This window comes from Bubalus bubalis, chromosome 10 (genome assembly GCF_019923935.1).
Source record: "Bubalus bubalis isolate 160015118507 breed Murrah chromosome 10, NDDB_SH_1, whole genome shotgun sequence".
NCBI classification, from domain to species: domain Eukaryota; kingdom Metazoa; phylum Chordata; class Mammalia; order Artiodactyla; family Bovidae; genus Bubalus; species Bubalus bubalis.
This window is the reverse complement of record NC_059166.1, coordinates 31,771,365-31,781,335: the sequence shown is the minus strand read 5'-3', so window position 1 is coordinate 31,781,335 and position 9,971 is coordinate 31,771,365.

Sequence of the window (9,971 nt, the reverse complement as noted above, 5' to 3'; positions counted from 1 at the left end):
AGACGCCATTAATCATTAGAAACTGTCTTTCTGGAGATTTGTAATACATATTAATGGAGATTTTCTCTTTAAAATGGCCCATTCAAGAACAGTCTTATGGACTCTGTGGGAGAGGGAGAGGGTGGGAAGATTTGGGAGAATGGCATTGAAACATGTAAAATATCATGTATGAAATGAGTTGCCAGTCCAGGTTCGATGCATGATACTTGATGCTTGGGGCTGGTGCACTGGGAGGACCCAGAGGGATGGAATGGGGAGGGAGGAGGGAGGAGGGTTCAGGATGGGGTACACATGTATACCTGTGGCGGATTCATTTTGATATTTGGCAAAACTAATACAGTTATGTAAAGTCTAAAAATAAAGTAAAATTAAAAAAAAAAAAATGGCCCATTCACTTTTGAGCTGCGTATTCCAAAGTTATTTATTGGTAACCTTTGGTTCCTTTCTCCACTTTCAAGTGTCTGTCTCAAAAACACAGTCTCTGTGGAAGGGAGACTGAAATAGCTGGGCTACACATTCCTGGGGCTGAGGTGGGGTTCACTGCTCAGTAAAGATACCAGGGTACTCAAAAGGCGCCCCATGGTGTCAGAGCCATGGGCGTTTATTAATGTAAACTTTTTAGAGGTTCTATTTTAGCATCTGCAAGAAGGGAATGGAAAATTTTTACCATTTGCCTCACTAGTCTAATAACATAAAATGAGTTAATATGTAATGGTGGGAAGCGTTCTGTAAATGTAGGTTTTCATTACTTTCTGTGGAAACTTACTCCATTTTCATGAAAATTCTTCCCATTCTTTAATGATGTTCAAATGATGAGTCCTATACTGAAGACTCTCTTAGCCTTTCAAACCCGAAGGTGGCAGCTTGCTGTGTCTGATCATTAGGTAACTAATCAATAGCAGTATTTTTTTTGGTATTTTCTTTTATTGGACTTCCCTGGTGACTCAGATGGTAAAGCGTCTGCCTACAACGCGGAGGCCTGGGTTCAATCCCTGGGTCGGGAAGATCTCCTGGAGAAGGAAGTGGCAACCCACTCCAGTATTCTTGCCTGGAAAATCCCATGGGCAGAGGAGCCTGATAGGCTACAGTCCTTGGAGTCTCGAGGAATCAGACACAACTGAGCGACTTCACTTTATTACCTTTATAGTTTTATCTTTCATATTTAGGTCTTTTTCAATTTAAATGATGTTTATTTTTAAATGTCATGTGAAATAGAGATCTAATTTATTTTTCTGCAAATAATGAGCTAAATTTCCTAACATCATTTAGTAAATATTCTGTTTTCTCCAAGAAAAGTCCTTTTAGATTTACACTGGAAATTTACTGAACATAAATTTTGGGAGGATCAATATGTTTGCAAAATTATGACATCCGGTCCACTAACATAACATACATAACATAATAAAGCTAATTTTTTTTCTCTATCAACAAAAAAAATTTTTTTTTTCCTGTACTAAAAGTTAGAACTTTTATTGCTGGTAGAGAAACATTGATTTGTATAGGTAGGTACTGGATGAGGCATTCTTGATGAGCTTCCAAACAGGTTTTATAGTTTGTTGATCCCTTTGGCATTTCTGTGTAAATAATTTCTGCAGCCATGACAACGTTGTCTTTTCTTTCCTGATTCTTACACTTCTTACGTCTTTTTCTAGTTTTGTTTTTATTTGTTTTGCATGTCTGGGACGTTGAAAACTATGTGGAATATGTTGAATAATGACAAGGATTCATGTTATCAGACTCTCCTTTTATCTCTCTGTCTCTTACCACTTTCTCTCCCTCTATTTCTCTATCTCTCTGTCCCTTTCTTCACTGTGGGATTTTCATTTAAACAGAGTTTAAAAAATATTGAAATAGAGATTTGCATTTTCTCTGGTTAGTAATTTTCTTTTTGTTAACTAATAGCCTACAATTTACTGGTTGCGGCTGGAAGTGTGGCATGCCTGGGAATCTGAGCACACAAGACTGCTCTCCATGCTTCCAAAGGCACACAGTGAGAGAGGCTGATTGGAAGCCACGTTTTAGGTTATGAAACTTACAGACAGGTCTTCGCGGTCCCAGCTCCTCACTCCCCACGCAAGTACCAACAGCACCATTATTTACTGTCTTGTTAAATTAAAATACATTTTTAGCACTCTGACACGTTACCTCAGATCTCCTACAGTACAAGAGAAGTGCTTTTAGTCCTAATTTGGGAGAAAAGAAACCAAGGCTCAGAGAGACTGGGTTTCAAGAATTAGAGATTTTCCTAATTTATTACACTGCCGTCCCTCAACATATCTCTTCTTGGCTTCCTGTTCTGTGGGGCCCAGGAGAGCCTGGTCATCTTTTTCCTTGTTCTTTTATAGAAAATAGTAAAATTTTTAGATGGTTATAAATAATGTGTGAGTCAATGAATGGTCTGTTCTAAAGAGGGTGCCTTAAATATTCCTGGATCATAAACCAGGGAGCCTCTCTGCTTCCTTTCCAAAGCTGGTGATGGAATTCTGACAGACATTGGGGCCACCAGGTGTGTGCATATGATTAGAAGCTGGGAACAGTCTATGTCAAGCTGGAGTGATGGATTTTGTGTTATCTAATGCCAAACTGGGCTTCCCAGGTGGCTCAGTGGTAAAGAACCCACCTGCCACTACAGAAGATGAAGGAGACATGGGTTCGATCCCTGGGACGGGAAGATGCCCTGGTAGAGGAAATGACAGTTCATCCCAGTATTCCTGCCTGGAGAATGCCCATGGACAGAGGAGCCTGGCGGGCTGCAGGCCATGGGCAGAGGAGCCTGGCGGGCTGCAGGCCATGGGGTCGCAAAGAGCAGGACATGACTGAGCACGCACAGCACGATGCCAAACTAGTGTCCATGCAAGCTTCCTTCCCCTCTGCTGCACGGTTGGGAGAAGCAGAGCTTTCACTCCTCGGTTTCTGGGATTTTGCTTATAGGTGTGTTGCTCCTGTATGAACAGACAAGAATGCAAAAGAAAGGATGGCCCATTGAATTTTACATAATTGCATACGACATTAGACTATAACACTTGCAGAAGTTTCTGGCCGCAGACTCATTTCACTTGGCCAACTAGTGGTTTTTGGTTTTGATTTTAACTATGATTTTAATTTCAATGCTTTTAAGAGAAAATGCATGTTCATGGCTTCTTTTGTCTTAATCTAATCGGATTTACAGCCCTGGCTCCTGAAGGCACTGAGTTTATAACCCCTGGAGCTGGTAGTGACTCCCGTGTCCTGACATTTTTATGGTTCCATGATATTGGAAAGGACAGGATAGTTGATAGAAAGAATGACTTGAAGGAATGTGGGCATGGTTGGAAGGGAAAGTATTATCCCCCTCTTCAGGTCACTTTTATGAAAACATTCAGGTATGCTGTAGGCACGAAACAGCTGGAAAATCAAGATGATTCCTAGCTGTGTTAGAGAGAGTGTAGCCAGAGTGAAGCTGCTGAGCTGTTAGGTTTTAAGCACTGTGGACTAGGCAAAAGTCATGCATAGCTGCAAAGGGCAACCTTGAAAGTCAAGTCCCCTGTCTCAGTGAGCTTACTGTTTTGTTTGTTCTGCAACATGAAACCAGATTGCTGTGTCTTTATTTCACCAGATGAAAAAGTCTACAAGTGGTATAAGAGTTGCATTACACAGAAATTTTTTAAGCCCTAGACTCACACAAGTGAGACTTTGAACTTTTAAAAAGTATGAACAATTAGGACAACTTAAAAGAAAAATCAACCAGCAACCAAGACACTTCCTCTGTCCTGCCTTTAAAATCCTAATTCTGTGTTATTGGAAGCCTTTATTCTTGCCTATGCACATCAAATTTCTGAAAGGATACACACAAAAAAGCTTACTGTTGGTTATCTCCAACAAGGGAAAATTGGGATGGGAATTGTTGAGCATCGAGACAGTTGTGAAATTGTTACTTCTTTTGACCCATCAAGTTTTTATTTATTTACTTCAACAACAGCATGTTATCCATTTACACATAAAAAAAAGAAAATCTAAGGAAGCATCATGTATTTCACATTCTTTCCTCCTCCCTAATTATCTATTCTTCTGTTTGCTATGATTTTAACAGTTGTCACATATGTTTGAGACACTGTATTTTCTCTAAACTTGTCCCAAATTGTCCATTATTATTAGGTAGCATATAATCGAATTCAAGCATCGGATCTTTTCTGTATGTCCCTTTTCCATGATCTTTCAGAGGAAAATATAATCATTGTTTGCAATTCGGACTCCAAGTTGTTTCCAGATTAACCCTAATTAATCTAATGAAGTGAACTCTAATTAATTACCACCATAACAAATAGATTTGTCCTGACCTTCACTAGCAACACTGCCACACACTTGAAATCAGATGGCTGAGGTCTGGCTGGGGAAGGCGATGACTTTGGCCTCTGGAATGCCAAAGTGGCAGTAAAATAAGGTTGAGCAGAACCATATTAAAACCAACCGGATGTCACAAACAAATTGGCAGCCACTCATCTGTTTTATGTATGTGTCTGTAAAGTGACACTATGTCTTCATGCTCATAATCCTTGTTCTGCTGTTGACCAGGGTGATTATCTGTCCGTGTGTTTTCTTGTGAACAGTCTGTACCCTCTATATTGTTGTTACAGCATCGTCATCATGCCTGCTCTGGTACAGTAGGCGGGGCAGAGAACAAACCACACCGAAAGGAGGAAACCAAAACCCTGCCTGTCAGAGTCCACGGTTTCCAAGCTGTCCAAACACACAAACATAATGTTATAGGTAAACACTGAATAAGCATTTAGGACCTCTCTGTTCTTGCTGCAAGAGTCCTTCACAGAAAAGGTGTGGAACGCAAGCAAAACATGTGTGCGTGTGTGTGTGTGTGTGTGTGTGTATGAAGCGTGTTCTTACAGAGTGAATATGCAGTGGCCAAAGCAAACTAGGAAAGATCCTAGGTCAGCCACATGAAATCTAAGCGACAATAATTTGTTAGTTTTGGTGACTGGCTAACAATTTTCAGCAATGCACACACATTTAACCAGTTTCTCCAATTGGGTTTAATTAATGTGGGTGAGTGTGTTTTTCTTAATAGAAGTGTTGTTCTGATTCACAGCAGGTTAGGTTTAACATCATTCTGCTCCCAGGACAAGGCTTGAGGCATATAGAGTAGGATTTTAGGAGCATTTTGATGGATGAGGTGAGAAATGTCTTAACAGGATGGGGTAGAGATTGAGTACAATGAGTAACATCTTGCCTTGCCAAGTACACTGATTGATTATCTATTGGCTGATTCATCACATCCTGGGGATATTGGAGAAACTAGTGGGTGGTTTTTGTCCTAAATGGTATTGTTGCAGCTGAGACAACCACTCCAATAAGTGGAGTCAATTACGTTAAAGAAATAAACTACATTAATATATCCTTCTTCTTCCTTCATTCCCATCAATTCACGAAGTTCCATTGATTTGAGGCCTTCAAAATCTCTCTCTGTCCTTTTTTTCCCACCACCAATGCAATGATTGTCAGAAGTCTCCTAAGTGGCTTCCTTATTATTTTTTAATCCCAAAGCTATCCCCACAATTACAACTCTTGCCAAGAGTCACCAGAACTTGCCTTTTGATCATGCCTTTTCTTCATGGAAAACCTCCAAGTGTTTCATTTTACTACCTAGTGAAATCTAAACTTCACGAGACTTTCAGGAACATCAGGCACAAGGTCCATCTCCCTATTCAAAATGACTTCTTGCTACATTTCCCCCCTATAATCTGCTAAAGAGAAGAGGAAATCGAGAAAAATAATGAGTGGGGAAAGATGAAATTAACTAGCATTTTAAAATTCCAGTTCCTTCTGACCTTGTCTCATTGCATAACTGAAAAAACAGGCAGGGGATGCATGTTTCCCCCCTAAAGAAACTAAAGTTAGGAGATGTTTGCCCAAGTTACTACTTGTCCAGTGCAACAAAGTGGGTTGGGGGAGCTGGGAGTCTGACCTAGGTCTTTCCAATATTCCATTCATTGTACTTATGCAGGTTACCCTCTGGTACCCCCACCTCAACTCTCCAGACCTGGAATGCCCTCCTACCTCAACTTCAAGAGTCAGTTCCTAAGACAACCTATCTGGACCCTCAGGATCTCCCTAATCTTCTCTGTCCCAAATTCCCTGAAAATGTAACCCCTTTATTTGACCCCCAAACTGGATAAGATGTTCCTCCTCTGGGTTCCCATAACATCCTATTTTTATCACGTTGTATGTTTTCCAGTTTTATTTATTTACTTTTAGCTATGCTGGGTCTTTGTTGCTGTGCTCGGGCTTTCTCTAGTTGTGGTGAGCGCAGGCTCCTCTCTAGTTGTGCTGCAGGGGCTTCTCATTGCGGTGGCTTTTCTTACTGCAGAGCACAGGTGTGTGGGCTCAGTGGTTGTGGTACATTGACTTTAGTTACTGTGTGGCATGTGCAACCTTCCTGGACCAGGGATGGAACCTTTGTAGCTTTCATTGGCAGGTAGATTCTTCACCACTGGACCACGAGGGAAATTCCATATATTTTTAAATAAACATATTTATTGATATATAACAAGCATATAGAAAAGTCACATAAGTATTTAGCTTGATGATATATCAAAAAGCAAAATCAGGCCTGAAACCACCAAGATCAAGAAATTACCAGCAAGCAACCAGAAGACCAGCCCCCTCGCTTACCCTCTTAATTTTTATCTCCATTCTCCCCTCCCCAAAGGCAATCAGATCCTGACTTCTATACAGCTTTGTTTTGTTGGCCTGCTTTCAAATTTTATATAAATCAAATCATTCAGTGCGGTTTCTATGTCTGTGAGGTTTATTCCCCGTTATTGTATATAGCAATTATCCATTTGTTTTTATTATAATATGGTATTACATTATATCTATTCATTTTACTAATTATTTTGCTGTTGGGAGACATTTTGAATTGTTGCCATTTTGAGGCTCATATACATAGTCCTACTGTGAATATCATTGCAAACTTTTTATTGAATATATGTGCACTCTTTGGGGTGCATATACCATGGAGTGAACCTACTGGGTCATAATTTATAAATATATTCATCTTTATTTAGTAGAAAATACCAAACATTTTTCCAAAATGGTTGTACTGATTTATACTCTCACTGCAATATGTATTTCCAGCTGCATCTCATCTTCATCAACAACTTATAAATGTCTATGTTATAATTGCAAATTCTTTTTTTTTTTTTTTTTTTTTTTGTCACACCACACAGCATATGGAACTTCTCTGACCAGGGATTGAACCCATAATCTCACAGTGAAAGCATGGAGTCTTAACCACTGGACCACCAGGGAAGTTCTATAATTGAAAATTCTTTCTTTCTCCCTCCCCACCCCACTTTCTCTTTTTCTCTCGTTACCTTAGCATGACACTTAGAAAGTATCTGAATAAAAGTCTAGTGAAATAGTAAGTAAATGACTAACAAGCACAGAAATGTTGGCTTCTATATTCTTGTCACTTAAGAGGTGACATTATGCAGAATAGTGTAGTGGTTACATGCATAGGCTTTGGGACCAGACTATCATGATTTGACTTCTAACCTCACCATGTCCCCATAAATTACCTTTCTGTGCTTAATTTCTTCACTTTGACATCATGGGGTCAATGAATTTTGTATAAAGTACTTAGAGCAATGCCTTGCATATAGTATGAATTCTATAGTATTAACTGTTTGTGTTGTCTAATTCTTAGGGTGTATATCCTTTTAGACTCCCTAGAAACAGAATCTCTAGGGAGATTCTAGTAACCTAGAGAGTTTAGAAGCCTGCTCTAGGCAGCCAAGCCCTAGGCAGCCAACTCCACAGAGATCTTCTAGACTTATGAGGTTCCCTTTAGCCCTCATTCTCCACCAGCCTTATACCATGGGTGGGTGCCCCAAGTAGATGGCAAATTCCCTAAGCATGGTACTTGAGTTATCTTCATGGTAGCAGTGGTTTCAAAGTCCCACTTCAATTTGTGGGAATCTTAGCTGAACACATTCCTCCTAAATCCATATTTGAGCAGCTACACAGCTGAAAACCTATGGAGAAGTGAACTGTTCCTTTTATCCACCATCATGCTCAAATGTAGTTTCAAATGCTGACAAAGATGTGTCCCACACCCCTAGATAAAAGATACTTCTGCACATGTACTACTTGAATCATAGTGTTTAGTAAATATTTGCTTTTTTTTAATTTAAATATATTGATCCTTTGTTCTTTCTGGACTTCCCTGTTCTGGCCCTGTTCCCTTCCCACCCACTTTTGTGTTTGATCTAATCTCCTGTTTGTGTGACAACACTCGGGTCTCCTCTGGCTCTTATCTGCTCTCCAGCAATGTATATCAGATCTTACATAGCAACTGACTGAAGCCAGAAGCCACATTTCTACCCTCAAAAGATTAAAAAGCTTTGTAATCCATGATTAGCTCCTAATGTCTAATTAGATGGGAGAATGCCAACTGAAAGACCCATGTTCAGATAAAAATGTTTTAAGTACTTATTGTTCATAGAGGGACTCTTAACTGTTATTCATCATGAGAATGAGGGGAAGATACACAGAAAGCCTTTTGTCAGGACTAGGATCAATCTTTACTAGGATTTATAGATTTTCTTTATCATTGTAGTTGACTTTTGAGCTTCCCAGGTGGCGCTAGTAATAAGGAATCCACCTGTCAATGCAGGAGACAGAGGAGTCACAAGTTTGATCCCTGGGTGGGGAAGATCTCCTGGAGGAGGTCATGGCAACCCACTCCAGTATTCTTGCCTGGAGAATCCCCATGGACAGAGGAGCCTGATGGGCTACAGTCCATGGGGTCACCGAGTTGGACATAACTGAAGTGACTTAGCAAGCATGTAGTTGATTTTGGCATTTGTAGTAGGTAAGGGGTTTAAAATGCAGCTAGTGTCTGGAGGGAAGAGCAGTAACTCAAATGCAGAGCTTGATCAGAGCTTGATCTTATATCTTCAGCAAGATATAAGAGCCATGATAAAAGGGAAAATGACTATCCCCAAGGAAATCCCTGTGCAAACTGAGAGGTCAAGATAAAGGATGTGCAGTAGGCTTATAGCCGCAAGACCAACTATTGGAGGATCCCGTGTATGCGAGGAATTTCTGGAAGGCCTAGAAAACAGAAAAAGTCCAAACAACTTGTGTACAAGATGATGATCTCCCACAATGCTCTTTTTCCTTCTCCCACAGCAACTATTCCAGTGGGCCGAGCACAGGTGGGCCCACGCAGTGCCGGGTGCATACCAGCTCCAGAGGCTTCTGATCCAAGTCAGGGATATGTCCCTTCAGACTCCTTCTCAGAGCTGACACTGGCCTCAGTTCAGCTCTGGTTACTCTCAGGAACCAGGAGTCCTGCCGGCTCAGCATTTTGGGAATATAGCCACTTATCCTCATCCTCTTTAGTGGCATTCTCCTAGGCTTGCAGACTATTATCTAGATTTCCATCTCAACAAACTGCTCTATTGACCAAGTCTGCCTTTCCCATCAGGCTCTGTAAGGGCAGAGATGTGTCAGCTTTGCTCTTGCTTTATCTTCAGTACTTAGAATAGAGCTTGGTCCAGTGAAGGCATTCAAGTATTTGTTAAAGAATTACCTGTTACTTCAGACAAGACAAAGGTCGGGACAAATAGCCAACTTCACAGGGCAGGCAATAAACATAGGGAACATTACTTCATGACTGTCCTTGAGGCAGTTAAATGGACAAGGATTTGTTTGGATGGATTTGTGGATAATGACTGACATCATAGAATGCTGGTAAAGCCCCCAGATAGAAATTGGCTTTAGGGAATTCCCTGGTGGTCCAGTGGTTAGGACTCAAGAGTTTCCACTGCCAGGGGCACGGGTTTGATCCCTAGTTGGGGAACTAAGATTCTGCAAACCGCACAGTGTGGCCCGAAAAAAAAAAAAAAGAGAGACTTTAAGACTGCCCTATTCTCTTCTGGAGTCAGAGGCTGATGCTTCTTGAGGAAGCGAGT